Source organism: Rattus norvegicus, chromosome X (assembly GCF_021556685.1).
Source record: "Rattus norvegicus strain SHRSP/BbbUtx chromosome X, alternate assembly SHRSP_T2T, whole genome shotgun sequence".
Lineage (NCBI taxonomy): Eukaryota > Metazoa > Chordata > Mammalia > Rodentia > Muridae > Rattus > Rattus norvegicus.
Genome location: NC_141554.1, coordinates 114,787,531 through 114,806,525, shown reverse-complemented (window position 1 = coordinate 114,806,525; position 18,995 = coordinate 114,787,531). Strand labels below are relative to the sequence as shown.

The window sequence follows — 18,995 nt, the reverse complement described above, 5'->3', positions numbered from 1 at the left end:
TTGGGGGCAAATAGCTTGAAAAGTTTAAGCTTTTATTTATCACTGATTTTGAGCTATATAGACTGAACAAAGTCAAATAGACCTGCATTGACTGCACTGAGAAAGGGCCAATCGAAGGAACTCCTTGGCTTTGGAAAGCTAGAGTCAGAAAATTATTTGAAGATCACTTTGGCATTTTGCTGTCTACTTTGCATAGATAACCAGTTAGGACTTTCCTGCTTTCTAATTCATTGGCAGTCAATTGCTTTCTGCTCCCATTAAAAACCTCAGAAGCAAGCTTGGCATAGAGACAAGGGACTGTAGCCCTGCACTTGAGAGGCAAAGGCAGAAGAAGGACTGTTGGAAGACTGACATAAATCTGCTCTACGTAGCAAGTTCCAGACCATTGTCAGCCAGTAGTGACAACCTGTCACAAAACAGAGACAGAGAAATTTCCAGGGCCAGGGTTGAGGCTGTCATTCAATGGGGGACCATTTGATGAGCATAAAGGGGGCCCCGGATTTGATCACCAGCAGCACAGAGAAGAAGGAAGAACCAAAGCACTTCCTGCCTCTTACCCAGGACTGTCTTCCACCCACAGCTTGCCTTAGAACTCGCCCTCATCAGTGGAAACATTTCTTAAGTACCTAGCATAGTTTTGTTTCAAGCCAGTGTAGCAGCTACATTTTTTTTAACGTTAAATGTATTACATGACAATTAGGCAAAAGGCTGAAATCTGGACATTGCTTTATGTTCATCTGAAGAAAAGATAAAGAAGCCTGAAACTCAATAGGACTTCCATTTACGTATCTGTCTGGTCACAGGTTGGCTATGTGACTTGTGGGTATGCTTGCCTATTTGTTGTTGGAGTCAGTATAACAAACCCAGATTCCTCTGTTGAACACGTCTGGCATGCCACTAGCTGCCCATTCATAATATCAGAGATTTCCTAGTGTAAAACCTGGTCTTTAACTAGGCTGATCTTTATACAGAATGGCTCCATAGTATACCCAAGCCCTGATTTTTCCTCCACTATTCATTTCCCTAACTCTTTAGTCCACCTGCTCACCATCTAGAAGTCCCTGAAAGGCAGCTGTCATTAAGAGCTTTAGATGCTAATCCTTGCTGCACTTCTGTCATGCATTTGGCCCGCTCCTGATAATGTTCTTCTTTGCGCTAGGGTGTGCCACTGATTCCAGAAACACTAAAGTCCTGGGCATGTATTTACAAAATCCCCAAATATCCAAACGATGAAGCAGTTCACCTAGAAGAGCAAAACCTGTACAGACAGAGTTCTGGGATGTCCCTGGCTTTACTATCCAAACAAGAGTTTGCCACAAGTCATCTGAGTCAGTTGGCAAGCTGTCCTAGTGTTGAACTGTTGCTGAATCTTCCACAGACAGGGAATAGGGCATCTATTACTTCATAACAGCCATCCCATCTTTTATGTTCACCTGGAAATGGGAATTTGTGACTGTTTTGACAGAAGAAAGAAAAGGCTAGGAAGGACAGTTTGAAGCTACAAGAGAAGAATATGAAGCACGACAAACAAAATATGGAAAAGATTAAAAGGAACACTGGGCAAATTGGTCAAGAGATCATGTTCCTCCTAACACAGAAAAAGACACGCAGAGAAATAAGATCACTGTTTGCCAGGCATGGTGGCTCCTGGCAGCACTTGGGAGGCAGAGCCAGTCAGATATCTCTGTGAGTTTGAGGCCAGCCTGGTCTGCATACTGAGTACCAGGACAGCCTAAGCTATGTAGAAAGACCCTGTTTCAAAGAACAAAACAAAATAACAAAAAGATAATTGCTTATTTACTTTCATGGAAGAAGAGACAAAACATAATAAATACATGAAGGACTAGGGAGAAAGTTAATGAAAGTATGATATATAGTCTATCTGTGTACATCTTCAATGATCAAGTTAGCTTCATGGGACTGGAGAAATGGCTTAGCAGTTAAGAGCATTGGCTGATCTTCCAGAGGACCTAAATTTTAGTCTCAGCACTCACATGGGATCTAACGATTCTCTGTAATTTCAGTTTCAAGAGATCCAGTGCCTGCCTTCTTCTTGCCTGTGCAAACAGCAGGCATACCACATGGTACATAGAAACACATACAGGCAGAGCACCTATATACATGACCTATTTTTAATTTAGAGTTTCTTTCATGAACAATATAGAAAGCCAATTACTTATGAGGAAATCCGGCTTTTGGAAACTTAAGATTTTGATGATAGATGTTTTTCACAAATGCATGTGTTTGAACACTTGGTCCCCTGTTGGTGTCACTATTCAGGCAGATTGTGGAGAATCTTGGGCAATTTGGGAGAGAGAGATACTTGGTGGAAGTATGTCATTAGAGCAGGTGGACCTTACTGTATATAGCGTGACCTAATTTCCTGTTCTGTCTCTGCAGTCTCTACTTCCTGATCAGTGGAAATGTAACAAGTTGTTCCATGACCACCCCTCCTCCATGCTTCCTTCACTGTAACTGTGAGCTAAGAGAAATCCTTTTTCCTGTAAGCTGCTTCTCATCAAATGTTTGCTGTCAGTGACAAGAAAAGAAACAGATATAAAAGTATGTATATATTTCACATGCCATCTGGAATAACCTTTTGCTAGATATCAATACCACTTTATATTCCCGTCAGGTCAGGGCGAGGAAGCAGCTTTTTTCCATTTGCTGGGTGACAGCATCCATTTTGGTAGTGTGATCCTGTTTGAATAAAAATGATTAATCCTCAAATTATTACTGAAAGTCATCACAGAAAGCAAAATACAAGACTCTTATGGACTCATGAGATGGAAATCAAACAATTTAACAATAGAATCTATCCATGAGCTAAATGCTTGTGAAATCAACTCATTCAATTTCCTACTCTGGTTTATTTGAAATGCTTCACATTTGAATGATGAACCCTTACAAATAAGAATCACAGACTTAACTGTGAGCAAAGGAGTCATCTTCCCAAGGCCTATCTCGGAACTGCTTTGGGCAGACTTCTTAGTCCTGAATTCATTTGCCTAAAGGTAGCTCTTACCACCTGCTCTCCCTAAGGCCAGGACCGGTTGATACACAAGTCCTTAGCAAAGTCAGAGTCCGGAAGCCTTGAGGAAGAGGCAGCTTGGGAGGCCTGGCCAGTGCTCTGACTCAGTTCTATTTTACCTTCACATCCTGTAGCTCTTCTAGAGGATCACTCAATGCCAGCCCTCATAAAGGTGTCTGTCCCTTCACTTTTATCTGCCATCCTCTTCCTTTGGATTCCTCTTACTTGTCTTGGCTTACACCACAAGTGTTGAAAGTTTTATTTGGTGAGCTCCCAGCTGCCCCCATGGAATTTTCTGATTTAGCACAATAATGGAAAGATAGGGATCTTATACTTCAGGGAGGATGGGGGAATCATAACAATTCACGGCATTGAGAGACCACACTGCCAGCAATTGACTCATGTATTCCTCACAACCCACAAGGTAGGAACCATTATCGTCCTCGCTCCACACATTAGCAGTCAAAGGCCAAGGTTGCACAATCCGTACACTGTAGAGCCAGAATTTGGCACCAAATGTATATGTTGCCTTATTTCATGATTTTAAGTAACCTGCTATGTACTGGCTGCTGAAAGAGTATCCTGTGACAGTCCATTTATTGATCTATATGTAGTCATTCCAGTCGAATTCTGCCTGGATTCAATGCAAAGATAAATGCCCAAGCTTTTTGGTCTCACTGTTGTGTAATATGTATGTAAGTTCATCGGAGAAAAAAGAGAAAAAGGAAACCCTGTAAAGGCCCAGTTGGGTAATTCTTCTTTGCTCAAGGTGAAACTAAGCATTCCGTGCAGTGGAGAATCTAAAGAGTTACACTGCTACGTGGGAGCTGAAGCCTGAGTCAGATCCAGGCTTCTCTTCATTAGAGAAAAATAAATGTTTACAAATTAGAAAAGCTATGCTGGCAATAGCTACAACAGTAGATACGGAATTCCCCTGCTGAGGATTCAGCATATATGTGGGAGAGGAATTTTGAGAGATAACATTATCCCAAGACTCTGAGAGACAAAAATATTATGCTAGCAACTGTCATGGAAGCTATAGCTTCATTATTACTGAGGGGAAAACAATCAAAAGAAGAGTGAGTAAAGTGTGTTAGGAAAGTCTGCCTTGCTTAGGCTGAAGCTCAGTGCTAGATCACTTGCCTAAATGTGCCAGATCCTGAATTCCAATCTCAGCAGTACATAATAATAATAACAGTAATAATAATAATGATGATGAGGAGGAGGAGGAGGAGGAGGAGGAGAAGAAGGAAGAAGAAGAAGAAGAAGAAGAAGAAGAAGAAGAAGAAGAAGAAGAAGAAGAAGAAGAAGAAGAAGAAGAAGAAGAAGAAGAAGAAAATGAGTTGGAAAGTTTTCCTAGACCACATGACTTGACTTAAATATTTAAAAACAAATATAAAATTAAAGAAATGGGGCTGAAGATGGAGGGAAGAATGTGTGCAAAGACTCTGAGATTCCTCTATTTGACTGCATTATAGTATCTACTGCAGATCAGATACTGTTCTAAGTTCTGAAAATATAAGGGAGAACTCAGCCATGTTCTGGGCAACCTTTGAGGACTCTCTGTCTAGTAGAGGAACTGAGACACACATAAACTCTCATGGAAACATAGGTATTGTGGGGCAGAATGTAGCTTGATTTGTTAGACTTCCACCAAGGTGACCAAACACCTGAGGGAAATGACTGGAAAGAAGGAGTTGTTTTAACTCACAGTTTCAGAAGCTTCATTCTGTTATCACTTGGCTTCATGCCCTTGGGCAGAGTATCATACACAACGTGGTAGAAGTGTGCTCGTCACCTCACAACAAGCAGAGAAAAGGGGATAAGGTTCCAAGTGTAATCTTCAAAGGTGACCTAATGACCTAGGCCACACCTTCTAAAGGCATGTCCCTAGATAGGCATCACCTTGTAAAGTTTTCAGAAACTCCCAAGATACTGTTAGCAGGTCGGAACAAAGAGTTCAAAACAAGTAAGACTATGAGGGGTTCTGCGTATTCAAACTGTAACATTCTGTCCTTGGCTCGCAAAGACTCATAGCCATCTCATGACAAAGAATACATTTGGTTCATCTCCAAGAGGCCACAACATTTTAATTGTTCCAAATTGTTCAAAAATCTAAGTTCAGAGACTCTGTGGAGACTCAAAGACAGCCTCTTGGCTGAAATACTCTCTAAATGAAAGTAAGTTATGGATTTTTAACAGAAAGCTACACAGTAATTATTGCCATTCTAAATGGGGTGAATATATGAATGCCAAATAAAAACTGGACCAGCGGGGCTGGGGATTTAGCTCAGTGGTAGAGCGCTTACCTAGGAAGCGCAAGGCCCTGGGTTCGGTCCCCAGCTCCGAGAAAAAAAAAAAAAAAAACTGGACCAGCAAGACCAATGTTCAGCAAAGCAAGCATTAAATCCTGTAGCCTCACATCTGGGTATATGGTGGTGGCATAATGTGACAATGGGCTTTGGTACTCCTATTCCTATGGCTTTCCCATTTGCAGCACACGTGGCCTTTCTTGTGAGCTAACTCCATTCCGTGCCCAGGACTTCCCTTAGTAGATATTCCTTATTCCCATAATATAAAGCATTATGGGAGTTCCCACTATATCTCTGACTTCCCTCTGACAGCTTCATTCACTGCTATATCAAGAGCTTCCTGCTGGGAAACTGACCCCACAAAACACTGCATGGTCTTGCAGATTTTACTTTCAAATCAGATGTCAGCCTCCAGGATTTCTAGATTAGTTGCTTGTAGTAGTAGTAGTAGTAGTAGTAGTTGTTGTTGTTGTTGTTGTTGTTGTTGTTGTTGTGATCCAAATATCTAAGAGAATAACTTAAAGGAAAAAATACATTTATTTTAGCTTACAGCTTTGAGACTTTACTTCATAGTCCCTGGCTCCATGGATTCTGGGCATATGCTAGGGCAGAATGTGCCTGATCTTGGAACCAAGAAGTCAACACACAGGTCTATGGAAAATATTGTGTCTATTAACCATAATCATACCTGATTCATGGGACACTGATGGTGACAAACTTCTGCTATATGTACAGAAGAAGGCCTCATACATAAAGAGGTCAGCTGAACCAGGCAGGGGTGGTGCATGCCTTGAATCTCAGCACTTGGGAGGCAGAGGCAGGTAGATCTGAGTTCAAGGCCAGCCTGGTCTACAAAGCAAGTTCCAAGACTCTCAAAGGTACACAGAGAAACCCTGTTGAGGGAGAGGGGAAAGCATTCTAAATCTTGACAGACTAATGGAAGGTGTTGTCAGGGAAAAGGTAGACGGTGGGAAGGATGCTCTAAGTATTTGAGTATCTGGCTGTCATTTGAGTGACAGAGCTTTATGCGTGTTCTTTGGGTGGATTTGGTGGTGTGGTACCGGTGGCAGCAAGATGTAATTGGTGGTCTCTGCTGGAACCTTGGACAACGTGGCTGGAGCCAGCTATTCAAAGCCTCTTTGGGCAAAAGAGTGTTTTGTTTGGTGATAACAAGGAGCCCCTGAAGGTTTCTGTCTGTCAAGGCAGGAAAGAAACAGACTAGGATAGGAAAGAGCCTGAAGGCAGGCGATCATTTTATTGGTCCAGGCAAGAAAGAAAAATTCTCCCGGACAAGAGACTATAGTAGTGAGCTCTGAGAGGAGGGGATGGCTTCAGAATGTCACATATCAATTGCTTCCATACATGTTGATATGTGGAAGCCACGGGGCTAGGTGTCACTGGGTCAAGGTGGTGATGGGGAATGTGACAATGATCTGACATTCCAGCTTGGGCCTGTGGTGACACTATCAGTGGAGGCAAGGAGCACATGTAGGTAGGAATGATGGTAAAAGAGGATAGGCCAGCTTGGACTTGCCGAGCTTGTGGGTACCAGTGGAGCTTCTAGGTGACTGTTTACATCAAGAAGCTGAGAACTGTGGCCTAGAGCTCAGGCAAGGCTTGAAGGCTGAGAAGCCACAATGTTCCAAGTAGTACTAGTTGACTTCATGACTTGGTTTTCTCTCCTCCCGGTTTGGTGGTAGGGAAACTGGCCTTGAGCAAGAGGAGTCTTTCAGTCTTCTCAGAAAGCTTATCTGATCTCCTTCAAGGTCGGAATATTCCTTTAAGGGCTACAGGTTTGGCCATCATTGGAAGGGAAGATGACAGCAGGTATGTAGGCGCTCATGCACAGAGTTCAAGTACACAAGAGGTCATGAAGTAAGAACAGCACAGTCTCCAGATCTTAAGTCATAGATCTTTTTAAAAACAAAGCAAAACAAAATGAAATAAGGGCTGGAGAGATGGCTCAGAGGTTAAGAACACTGGCTGCGGGCTGGAGAGATGGCTCAGCGGTTAAGAGCACCCGACTGCTCTTCCAGAGGTCATGAGTTCAATTCCCAGCAACCACATGGTGGCTCACAACCATCTGTAAAGAGATCTGATGCCCTCTTCTGGTGTATCTGAAGACAGCTACAGTGTACTTATATATAATAAATAAATAAATCTTAAAAAAAAAAAAAGAACACTGGCTGCTCTTTCAGAGGTCCTAAGTTCAATTCCCAGCACCCACATGGTGGTTTCTGGCTATCTATAAAGGGATCTGATGCCCTCTTCTCACAAGCGGGTGTACATGCAGCAGAACACTCATACATAAAATAAATAAGATAAAATTTTTAAAAAATTTAAAAACTTTAACAAACAAGCAAAACCAAACAAAACAGGGTGGTACTGCGTTGTAGTAAAATTTACCCAATCAATGACTGGGTGCTTGTGGCTAAAAGGAGAAAGGCCACAACTACATGATGGTGCCTGGAACCCTCCATGCTAGTAAGCTGGAATTGGGAGCATATTCACAGAGGACACGTTTATATCTATCTATCTATCTATCTATCTATCTATCTATCTATCTATCTATCTATCTATCTATCATCTACTTTTCAGATTTATCCTGTGAAAAGCACAGCTAGTCTCCTAGGAACCCTAAAACTTTAATTAGAGCCAGTAGATCCTAGAATCAAATACCATAATTCCATAAATCTAATGCATTAAGTTAATCCTGAGAGTCAGAAGTCATACTATGAGAACAGGTAGCTTTTACCTAGAAAAGTAGAAAACAACCCTTAGCAATGATCAAAGATGCTGCTTTAACTAAGATTTTTTAGTATCCTCCTCGCCTGACCTATAGACATAGGAGAAGGGCCTTGCTTGACTATCTCTTACTGTTTTCCTTTTAAGCAAGTTCTAGACTGAATACAAACACAGGCCGGAAACTATATGGCATTTAGCAAAGGATCCAGCTGCCTTTTCTCCTCTTTAAAAACAACACTTGCCTGGATTCCCGTATTGGTTACTTTTCTCAGTGTTGTGACAAAATATCTGACAAAGACAATGAGTAGCTTCATGTAAGGAAGACTTGACTCTTTTGTTCACAATTTGAAGTGCTACAGTCTATCATGGCAGGGAAATCACAGTTGCAGGATCAGGAAGTTGCTGGTTAGTCACATTGGTCCAGTCAGCAACAGAGAGAAATGCATGCCAGGGCTCCGTTGAGTTCCTCCTCTTTATTTGTTCGTTCGTTCGTTTGTTTGTTTGTTTGCTTGCTTTGATTCAATGCAATACTCCAAGTCATGGAATGGCCCCACTTATATTCAGGATGTATCATTCTCTCTTAGCTAAACTTTAGTGGAAATGTTTTCACAGACATGCTCAGAAGTGTGTTTTATAACCATTACAAATCCAATCCATTTGGCAACTGAAACTAATCATCATATGTCCTCACCTCCAGAAGCCACCCTAGAATGGCCCCAAAATTCTAGAAATATTTCCAGTGGGGTCAGAAGGTCATCTTGTATAACAGCAGAGAAATCTTATATACCAGGAAAGGGTGACAGCTCCAAGCCCATTCATTGGAAAAGTTCTTTCCCAAGTATATATAAGCACGCCTGGGGAAGGGCTCTGAGGATCAGGTCATATCCCTGAGAGAGATGGGTTACCTACCCACCTGACACTGTTGAATGAACTTACTCTCTGTGTTGTTCTTTATGCCCTTGATACAAAGGCCTAGTTGAAACTTATTTCCAAACTAATTATAATTTCTTTTTTTCTACGGAAAAAATATTAAAGAAGATAAGACAATTTTCTCCTCCTGATTATACCAGAGTCAGATGATACTATGTCTTAAAGGGCTTTGGTCTCAACACTGAGGATATCTGGCAAGCATGTTGGTGCATACCTTTAATTTCAGCACTGAGGAAGCAGGCAGCTGGATCTCTGTGAGTTCCATGCTTGCTTTGCACAATGAGTTCCAGGCTAGACAGTTAGCCATAGCACTGGCCACTCAATCCTATTGAGTTCTAGTTTCCTCATGCCTAAAATGGAGACAAGGAGTCTACTTCCTTTAGATTGATAATGGAAGGTTTGTGTCCATACATCTTGCCACTTATGATGATGTCACCAAGTAGGACATGTTGAAGGCAGGAAAATTATAAGTCCATGCACATTAAAGCTTTAATAAGCTTACTTGACTGTTGCAAGACTCCAGAAATGGTGCTTTTCATTGTTGCTTTCACAGATATTATCAGCCTAGTCACTTGAATAAAATAGAAGGTCAGGGACCAAGTCATATACAGCCCAAACTTCTTGGCACCAATACATAACCCATCAAGAAACCCCTGAGAACACTGATTTCCAGATACTGTTTATCACTAGGTCCTTGTTTTCTCCCAGGCTCCATGTGGCCTAAGTGGTGGGCATCTCCTGAACTGTAGGCTGTGTATGATACTCATTTGCTCCTACCCTGCTATCATCGATGTCCATCAGTTATAGCCCGAGGGCCTTTCTCCCTAGTGCAGTCTCTAGTTCTCTTCCCTAATGCATGTGGTCAGAGCTGTGGGTGACTGCCTGTCCATCAATAATATCTAGGATGCTGAGTACAAGTACTGCTTTCCAAGAGAGTGCTTTAGGACCAAAAATGATCTTGTGATATTTACTGATAATGCCTGGCTTATTCTCTGAGAATTTCTTCAGAACTAACTGAGCAGTTTTGAAAATACAGATTGTTAGCTTGTCCTCTGCAACTCTGATTCAACAAGCTTGGAATAAACTCCCAAAAGAAGAAGTCTGCTGCACAGAAGACTCCCAGACTTCAATGAACATTGGAGGAGCTTAGCAGAATGGGACCTCTGTTAAAACATGGCTTTCGGGGGTTGGGGATTTAGCTTAGCAGTAGAGCGCTTGCCTAGCAAGCGCAAGGCCCTGGGTTCGGTCCCCAGCTCCGGAAAAAAAAAAAAAAACATGACTTTCCAGGCTCAGCCCACTATTTTTTCTGATATGGTAGCTCTGGAGTAGGCCGGAGAACCTGAACTTTTAATTAGAATTTCAACCAGGTAAACTGAGACCTAACAGAAATGATTGTTCATTTTGTAATCATTTCTGACTGCAAAACTCAAAGTTCTCTTGAAGAAAGGTATTGCCTAGTCATTATGAATTTGCATATCTCTTTCATAGTAACATATAATCTGCATCCCATTTAGAAATTATTGAAATCTTTTCTCATTCTTTTGCTGGTACCTAATTAAAATCTGTTGCTAGGTGAAAGGCATTTCAGCTCATTATTTTATTGAATCTATCTATTGTTTCAGAAGAAATTACCCCCAAAGTAACTTAAGACAATATGTATTATTACATAGTGTCTGTGAGTCAGGAGTTTGAGCATGATTTAGTTGGTTGGCTTTGACACAGGCTATGGTATAGGGCCTCATCTTGACACCTTAACCTGGGGAGTATGCTGTATAGTTTTATATCAACTTGTTAGAAGCTAGAGTCATTTGAGAAGAGGGAATCTCAATTAAGTAAATACCCCCGATCAGATTGGCCTGTGGGGCATTTCCTTGACTGATGATTGATGGAGGAAGACCCAAATTACTATAGACTGTGTCTTCTGGGCTGGTGGTCCTGGGTTCTGTAAGAAAGCAGGTTGAGCAGGCCATGAGGAACAGTTCAGTAAGTAGCACCCCTGCATCACCTCCTGCCTCCAGGTTCCTACCTTGCTTGAGTTTCTGCCCTGACTATCTTCAATGATGGACTACTTGGGGAAATGTAAGTCTTCAGCTAAAAGCCTACCACAGCCACAGATGGAACAATATATAACTAAATAAAAATAAGTTAAACCTATGTAATGATTGAAACACTAGTCTATGGAGCTATGCTATAACTCAGTGTCTATTTAGCTTGTAGGAGGCCCTGGATGCAATCTCTAGCATCCGAACTTCTGAAACCAAACAACACACACACACACATACACACACACACACACACACACACACACACACACACACACACACACGGGGCTAGGCTATACTAGATATAGACGTGATAAGACTTTGAACATTGTGATGCAAGATTCATTGCTACATGGGGTTACTAAAGGTTATCAAATGTCCTCTTTTCGAAACAAATACTTCTAAGAAACTTACAGTGTTGACTTTGTAAATGGAAACTGAAAAGTAGTCATTACTGACTTTACAGCATAAACAGAGTTCATGAACTACCTCTTGAGAAATGCTGTTTAATCCAGATTTCTATTTCTACTATAGATGGCATCAGATGAATTCATTCAACAGTTTCCATGTGTCTAATAATGGACACAGCTCTAAACAAAAGGGAAGAGGTGTTACCTATGTCATCTTATTTAGTGTCTCTAAGAAGGAATCCAGCCAATTGTTGAGTTCTGAAAAGCTAATACTGAAATGGTAGCAGGTTAACAGTAAGTCCAAAATAAGGTGAAACAAGTTACACAGCTCTTCAATAAGCCCAGGCACCTCCCCCAAGCATTTACATCACTATAGATTGCACACATTTGGGGCTGGGGATTTAGCTCAGTGGTAGAGTGCTTGCCTAGCAAGCGCAAGGCCCTGGGTTCGGTCCCCAGCTCCGGAAAAAAAAGATTGCACACATTTCCCCACCATGTTAAACATGTGTGGCTTCAAGCATTTACACTAGATGAATTTTAAAAAGAAATAATTATTCAATCTTTTTTTTTAGTTGTTTTTCTTCAACTATATTCTTCTGTCTTCTTCTGCAAAGATTCAGCATTTCCTCCACATTTAGGGCTAAATAAGCTTTGTGGGTTGAACTTGGAACTAAGTCAGCATTTCTATCATTGATGCTTGGAAAAGGGGGGGGGGTTGAATTGAAGAAAGAAATTATAAACACATTTTATTTTAGAATCAGATCTATTTGTAAACTTGAACCTTTCTGCATCTCATATAAGGATATACTGATAGAAATAGAAGAGAAAAGCAGTATTTGTGTTTGAGAATACAGTTTCACTAAGCGTGGCTGACAGGTTTTCAGTGTTTAGGATGGAGTCTAGTGTCTTTCCTATGCTAGGCAACCGCTGTACCACTGAGCTGCACCCATAGTTCCTGCCTTTCTCTTTGATGGCTCTTAAACCCTTATAGGATGTGACTCTTGTGACAAACAGCAATTAGCATAGTACTGAAGACACAGGTAGGTGAGCTAACCTCAGCACTTTCCTTCACATGGGACACCTGTTTGTTGGAAATGGCTTGATCCTGGCTCTTCCATCACTGCAATAACTGCACCCTCCCCCAAATCAGTAGGAGCGTAGTCACACCTGTCAATGTTCGCTTGAGTTCACGGAGAGCACTTTTCTAGCGTTAGTAGGAGATGTCTGTATTCGTCATTTTTCTATTGCTGTGCTGAAACACCAGTGCCAAGACAACTTAGAGGAAAACGTTGATTTGGGCCTATGATCCTAGAGAGTTAGAGCCCATGATGGTGGAGTGAAGGCAAGGTGCCAGGAGCAGCAGCTGAGAGCTCAAAGCTTGAACCACAAGTGTGAAACAGAGAGAACAAATTAGAAATGGTCAAAGTCTTTGAAACCTTCAATCCTGACCCCAGTGCCATACTTAATCCAGCAAGGGCACACGTCCTGCCTCCTAAAGCATTACCATCAACTGGGCACCAAGTATTCAAATGCTAGAACCATTTCATGATTCCAACCACCACAACATCATAGCTTCAGAAGACACAAGAAAGGCAGTTTGTGGCTAAGACATCTTTGAATAGTAAGGTAAGATTTTCCAACAATTAAACAAAACAAAATTTTGTTTGTTTGTTTGTTTGTTTTGCCTTTTTGCCTTTAACTTTTTTCAGCTGAATTTTGGGAGACCTACTATTTGTTTCTTTGTTAGTCTTTCTTTTTTTCTTTCTTTCTTTCTTTCTTTCTTTCTTTTTCTTTCTGTTTTAGTTATGATTCATGGTAGGCAGAGTGAGTGGTTAAGTCACATTTCAGAAGGTGAATACTCTAAGTGGCAAAGCCAATCCCCCCAAATTGTCATAACAGAAGTTACTAAACTCACAAGCTGAAGGCTTTCTCAAATGGTCCCTATAGCTAACGTGTTTCAGTTTGTCCTGAGCTCAGCACTTGATGGGCACAGGACATTATTTACTGGGTACAATACCTTATTATGTTCACTTGGCAGATCTACAGAAGATCTTGTTGATCAAGGTATTAGGCAACATGGCAGGTGTAGCAGGGATGGCGTAGGCGGCATTGTCCAACAAAGAGAGAGCACAATCAGGTACGCATGGGAGCATATCATAAAGCCAAGCCAAAAGAGACAACACCCTTCCTAAAAGCTCCAAAACCATGGCAACTTTGGTCACTTATAAGCCACATTTTCTGGAATACTGTATTTAACAATGATATTAATTAAAAGGCTGTGAGGAGGCAGAATCTCAGGAAAGCCAGGATCTGACACCCAGCTCTATGAGATAAGGTTGAATTGCTTTGAAAGACTTGGAGAAATGGACTGACAATAAATCCAATAACAGTTACGAAGAAGGAAAATAGAAGGAAGAAGGAAGCTCAGAAATACATGAAGCAATATAAACACAAAGCAACAGGGAGAGCTTAATTATTTTCTCTGATTAAATATTTAATAGAAGTTTTACACCAGAAATTACTTAAGCCACCAGGATCGGAAATGTCCTTTCCATTCTCCCAGACCAGATGTTGCACTGTGATACAAATGAGGTTTGTGATTGTCTTTTAATTAAAAGGTTTTTGTCTTCATCTTTATAAAAATCTTTCTTGAATAGGCATTTGGAATCACTCTAAATGGTTTAGCTTTTAAAACAGTCAAACAGAATTTCCTGGATAGTTAATACAACTTTGAATAGCTTCTCCCAGAAATTCATATTATAAAGTATTATAAAGTATTTTCTCTATCAAAGTCAACTGTTAATCACCGGTTTGCAGCTCAAGTATTTTCAGCTTTGCAAGGTTTCTAACAGATCTGGCTTTATGTTCTATGAGATAATAAAGTCTGGGGGTTGGGAATTTGGCTCAGTGGTAGAGCGCTTGCTTAGCAAGCAAGGTCCTGGGTTCGGTCCCCAGCTCCGGAAAAAAATGAAAGAAAAAAAAATTTAAAAAGTCTGGTTGTCAGTTTTTTGTATAAGCCTATAATCTTTTAATTAATTATTTTATTTATTTACATTCTAGATGTTGCCCCCGGCCCCACCTCCCATAATTCTTCATCTCATTCCCCATCTCCTTTGCCTCTGAGAGGGTGTTCCCCTTCCACCCCTCAGCATCTCCCTTCCCTGGGGCTTCAAGTCTCTACAGGATTAAGCTCATCCTTTCTGACTGAGGCCAGACAAGGCAGTCTTCTGCTACATATGTGCTGGGGTCTTGGACCAGCCCCCGTAGGCTCTTTGGATGGTGACTTAATCTCTGGGAGCTCCGAGGAGTCCAAGTTAGTTGACACTGTTGATCTTCCTATGTGGTTACCAAACTCTTTACTTCCTTCAATCTTTCCCTTAATTCTTCCATAGGGGCCCCTGACCTTAGTCCAATGGTTGGCTGTAAGTATTTGCTTATGTCTCAGTCAGCTGCTAGTAGAGGTTCTGAGAGGAAAGCCATACTAGTCTCCTGTCTTCGAGCACATCATAGCATCAATAATAGTGTTAAGGTTTGGTGTCAGCCCATGTGATGGATCCCAAGTTGGGCCAGTCACTGGACTGCCTTTCCTTCAGTCTCTGCTCCATTTTTGTCCCTGCATTTCTTTTAGACGGGAACATTCTGGGTCAGAAATTTTGACAATGGGTTGGTTATACTGTCCTTCTGCTTGGGGTCCTATCTATTGGTGGTGGTCTCTTCAGGTTACCTCTCCCCACTGTTGGGCATTTTGGCTAAGGTCACCCCCATTGAGTCCTGGGAATGTCTCACATCCCAGGTCTCTGGGACTTTCTAGAGAGTACCCCCCCCACCTCCACCATATTTCCATACATTCTCCTAGCTCTCTAGGTTTCTCTCCTGTTCCCCCTCACATACCTGATCCAGACCTCCTTTCCCCCTTCCCCTCCCCTTTCTCACCCAGGTCTTTACCTTTCTCTGCCTCCTGTGATTATTTTGTTTCCCCTTCTAAGTGGGATTGAAAAAGCATCTTCACTTGGTCCTTCCTTCTTTTTTTTTATGGACTGTGGGTTGTATCCTGGGTATTTTATACTTTTTGGACTAATATCCACACATCAGTGAGTACATGGACTGCACATGTCCTTTTGGGTCTGGGTTACTTCAATCAGGAGGATATTTTCTAGTTCCATTCATTTGTCTGCAAAATTCATGATGTCCTCATTTTTAATAGCTGATGAGTATTCCATTGTGTAAATGAACTACATTTTCTTTATCCATTTTTTGGTAGAGGAACATCTGGGTTGTTTTCAGCTTCTAGTTAGTATGAAGAAGGTTGATATGAATGAACATAGTGGAGCAGGTGTCCTTGTAGTATGGTAGAGAATCTTGGTATTGAGGTAGAACTATTTCCAATTTTCTGAGGAACCCCCAGACTGATTTCCAGAATGGTTGTACCAGTCTGCAGTCCCACCAACAATGGAGGAGTGTCCCTCTTTCTCCACATCCTCGCCAGCATGTGCTTCCACAACAATAGTGAGAAACTTCAACACCCGACTCTCAACAATGGACAGAGTGAAATACAAACTAAACAGAAACACACTGAAACTAACAGGTTATGGACCAAATCGATTTAACAGATATCTACAGAACATTTCACCCCAAAACAAAAGAATATACCTTCTTCTCGGTACTTCATAGAACCTCCTCCAAAATTGACACAAAACAAGACTCAAAAGATTGAAATATTCACATGCATTCTATCAGACCACCATGGACTAAGGCTGGATTTCAATAACAACAAAAACAACAGAAAGCTTACATACTCATGGAAACTGAACAGTTCTCTGCTCGGTGATAACTTGGTCGGGGAAGAAGTAAAGAAATTAAAGACTTTCTAGAATTCAATGAAAAATGAAGACACATTATACCCAAACTTATGGGACACAATGAAAGCAGTGTTAAGACGAAAATTCATAGCACTAAGTGCCTTCATAAAGAAATTGGAGAGATCTCATACAAGCAACTTAACAGCACACCTGAAAACTCTACAACAACTACAACAACAAAAAAAAACCAAACACACCCAAGAGGAATAGAAGTCAGGAAATAACCAAACTCAGGGCTAAAATCAACCAAGTAGAAACAAAGAGAATGATACAAAGAATCAACAAAGCCAAGAGCTGGTTCTTTGAGAAAATCAACAAGAGAGATAAACCCTTATCCAAACTAATAGAAAGGCACAGAGACAGTATCCAAATTAGCAAAATCAGGAATGAAAAGGGAGATGTAACAACAGAAACTCAGGAAATTAAAAAAAATATTATTTTTTTTAAAATTAGAGAATCCTACATTTACATCTAGGCAACCAATCTAACACAGCCATTATTTTCTCTCAGGGCTTTGACACCTCCCCCCCCCAATAACAACAACACACACACAAGCTATGAAGAGCAATCTAGTAAGCAGCATTCCTCCATGGCCTCTGTATCAGATCCTGTTTCCAGGTCCCTGCCCTGTGTGAGCTCTTGCCTTACCTTCTTTTGTTGAAGAACTGTGATATGGAAGTGAAATAAATCCTTCCTTCCCCAAGGTGCTTTGGTTATGGGGTTTCATCACAGCAGTAATAACTCTAAGCCCATCTAAGTGTGTATCTCAGGTAATTTGAGGGTTCCATTATTTTTTTCTGCAGGCAATTTTCAGAGCCATGCAGCTGCCTGTCTCTTAACTCGTGACAGAGTTGTTTTCCTAGCCTTTCCTTTAACCTACATCCTGGGAATTTTCTTGTGTCTAGCTGTGATGATGCAATATTCTGGAAATACCTCTTAAATTCTAAGAAACTGGAATTTTTGCCGGAACTCATGACCAGAGTTAATAATACACCTTGAGGTCACTGAAGGCTTAAAACTGCTAGTCTACTGTGTACTCAGTACTCAAGAGAACAATGTTGCAACCAACCTTACTTACCTTGGATTTCCTTTGCAAGCAACTTTTACAAACGAAGCTAATGCATAGCTACGGTCTTAAAATATGTTGTTTTCCATGCCCCCGACTCAGAGCAGTGCTTGTGTAAAGCATTTGCTGAAAGCAGCAAATGCAGAGATTGAAACACCTTCTAAGATCTACCGTAAACATTGGATGCATCCATTTGCGGATATTGGCTGATAAACCATGATGTCTGTCGTCCTGTTTGTTATGTGGGTCAGTTAGAATCAGTTGAAACCAGAGGCTTAATTAATGCCTTATTTTAAAAAAAATATAACGACAACAGCAACAACCTCTCTTAAAGATTTCTGTAAAGCATACCATTCCGTTCAGATGTGATATTCATTGTGCCGTTCAATAAACACAGAGTAAGCCCTTTGTAAGATACACAGCAAGACAAACAGACAGACAAAGAGAAGGCACAGCCCCACCCATAACCAGGGACAGAGAGATTCACAAGACAGCTTCTTCAGGCAAGCACAGATTCTCATTACTGGAACAGATAGAGAACAGAAAATGCAGGAAGTAGGGAATTCGAATCTGATCTTGACCTTGGTTAAATGATAACGAAGGGAAGTGCTTATTTCTTTACTTAATGTAACACTAATTCAGGGTTAAGCATTAATGTGCATAATCCACAAATCCAGCCTCCTCTTATGTTAGAACCTTTGTTTCCTAAGTCTTCTGACCACTCCTTTGTCTAAGGGAGCTAGAATTCCAATAATGACGTGCCTCCATGTGTCACATGGAGTTATTTCACCAAACACAAAGATATGTATAAATATGTTCTTTGCATTGTGTAACATGGTAAGAAGCCTGAAGCACTCTATATGTCCAAAATGAAAGGTGATGATGAATTATAAATTCCATGGTATATTGTCACATTAAAGTAGCAGGAAGGCATTATAAACAGTCTAATGGCTCTGGTTACTGGAGTCAGTCACCTCTCAAGAGCTGCTTGACATTCCATTTCAACTGACCTGGCATTACCTTCACCTCCACTCCAACCAGCCACCAAAAGTTGGATTAAAAAGCACATAGTGGGGGGGGGGATTTAGCTCAGTGGTAGAGCGCTTGCCCAGCAAGCGCAAGGCCCTGGGTTCGGTCCTTAGCTCTGAAAGAAAAAAAAAGCACATGGGGGGATGCCTAGTGAGAATTGTAATGATGGGGAAGACAGAAGATCTCTATCCCCACCTCCCTTCTCTTTGACAAAGGAAGGCATAATGCCCCAGCAAATATTTCACAACTCAAGGGAAGAATAGCTATAGTAAAAGCATGCACACCACATCCAATTTCAAATTTCCAATGTGGCACTGCATTCATGTATTTTCTGACACGTTCACAACTGACTTTCATGAGTCGTGGTAAAATTACTTCAGCAGACCACAGGAAGGAGGTCTCAGAGTACAGTAGTTAGACCTGCACTGAGCCACTCTGTCTAAGCACTACAGCAGTTAAACATGTTCTCCGCCACCCATGCTGTGCTGCAAAACAGCTATTTACCACTTGGAGGGATGACCAACTCCAGAATGGAGTTGTAAAGTGAATTAATTAATTAATTAATGAAAAC

The 18,995-nt window shown here is 41.2% G+C and overlaps 1 long non-coding RNA gene across 2 annotated transcripts; it reads right to left on the bottom strand.

Annotated features, from left to right (window-relative positions):
- Positions 1-2,557: 2,557 nt before the first annotated feature.
- Positions 2,558-17,098, bottom strand: LOC147998327 (uncharacterized). 2 transcript variants are annotated; one of them, XR_015646678.1, is made up of 2 exons: positions 16,978-17,098; positions 2,558-2,700 (listed from the first exon to the last, which is right to left on the bottom strand). It is a non-coding gene; the product is annotated as an uncharacterized LOC147998327 (long non-coding RNA). The 2 variants fall into 2 exon arrangements; XR_015646680.1 differs by lacking the exon at positions 16,978-17,098 and adding an exon at positions 4,743-4,829.
- Positions 17,099-18,995: the final 1,897 nt, after the last annotated feature.